General features: G+C 40.6%; 1 pseudogene; it reads right to left on the bottom strand.

Moving 5' to 3' along the window:
• Nucleotides 1-4: 4 nt before the first annotated feature.
• On the bottom strand, nucleotides 5-791 carry LOC109378935 (40S ribosomal protein S4-like; annotated as a pseudogene).
• Between the last annotated feature and the right edge of the window lie 780 nt (nucleotides 792-1,571).

Genomic DNA, 1,571 nt, shown 5'->3' with positions numbered 1-1,571 from the left:
CATTTCACCCACTGCTCTGTTTGGCCACCATCCTCTTTTCTCTCTCCTCAGCAATGATGAGGCAGATACCCTTTCCATGGGGAAGAGAAATCCATGGTTTGTTACCTTTGCCAATATCAAAAATGTTGGAGAGTGGGATGGCAAAGCTGTTGCCATTGACATCTTTCACATGAACTACATCAAAAGAACCAGGGTGTCTCATTATGTTTGTGATAACACCAACTCTTCCCAGGTTAGCACCTCCGGTCACAATGCACAGGCTACCAGTGTCAAACTTGATGAAATCAGTAATTTTGCCAGTCTCCAAATCAAACTGAATGGTGTCATTCACCTTGATGAGAGGGTCAGGGTAGCGGATGGTGCGAGCATCATAGGTCACCAGATGAGGGATTGCTTTTGTGCCCACAAAGATCTTTCTCACTGAACAACTTGTACTTGATCTCCTCAAGTGTGATGTGATGAACAGCAAAGTGACCCTTGGTGTCAGTGATCACACGGAAATTCTCTCCGGTCTTGTTGATGCTGATGACATCCATCAAACCAAGACGGTAAGTTACATCAGTTCATACCTTGCCATTAATCTTAATAAACTGTTGCATGTGGATTTTTTTACTTCATATCCTGTTAGGGCTACTTCAGTCTGTTCTTAGGAAGATGATAAGAGGAAGACATTCTCCCAGATTGTGGGGACCAGTAGGTAGATGAGAAGCAGGCACAGCAGTCAGTTTATCCAGCATCTAATGCTTTGGGGCTGCTACACACTTCAGTTGCTTCTTGAAACCACAAGACATGGCTGCACTGGGCATGGAAAGAGGCTTGCTTTCTCATTCATTCTTCTTTCCTCCCTCCTTACCTTCTTCCTCTCTCTCTCTCTCTCTCTCTCTCTCTCTCTCTCTCTCTCTCTGTTACTTCTTTCTTTCTTTCTTATGGACCTACATTGTCACATCATCTCCCAAAGCCCATTAAGTTCACTCTTGGTGTTTTACATTTTATCAGTTTAGACAGATATATAATAAGGTGTATCCACCGTTACAATATAACACAGGAAAGTTCACTGCCATATAAATCTTCTGTGTTTTGCCTACTCATCCCTCTTTCCCTCTTAACCCCTGGCAACCACTGATGTTTTTCACTATCTCCAGTTTCACCTTTCCTAGACTGTCATATAGTTGGAATCATATAGTACCTAGACTTTTCAGATTAGCTTCTTTCAGTTAATACTACTCATATGCACTTAAGTCTCCTCCATGGCTTTTCATGGCTTGAAAGGTTTGAAAGCTCATTTCTTTTTAGTGCTGAACAATATTTGATTGTCTAGATGTACAATAGTTTATATTTCTGTTCCCCTACTGAAGGAAATCTTGGTTTCTTCCACGTTTTGGCAATTATGGATGACGCTGATATAAACATGCATGCATAAGTTTGTATGAACATAAGTTTGCAACTCATTTGAGTAATAAATACCAAGTGAGACTGCTGGATTATATGAACAAAGAATGTTTAGTTATATGAGAAACTACCAGACTGTTTTCCAAAGTAGATGTACCATTTTCATGTCTACCAGAATTAAA

The sequence above is a fragment of the Hipposideros armiger genome, unplaced genomic scaffold, assembly GCF_001890085.2.
Source record: "Hipposideros armiger isolate ML-2016 unplaced genomic scaffold, ASM189008v1 scaffold_8049, whole genome shotgun sequence".
NCBI classification, from domain to species: Eukaryota; Metazoa; Chordata; class Mammalia; order Chiroptera; family Hipposideridae; genus Hipposideros; species Hipposideros armiger.
Note: the sequence above shows the minus strand (reverse complement) of the source record. Positions and strands in the feature narration are given on the sequence as shown.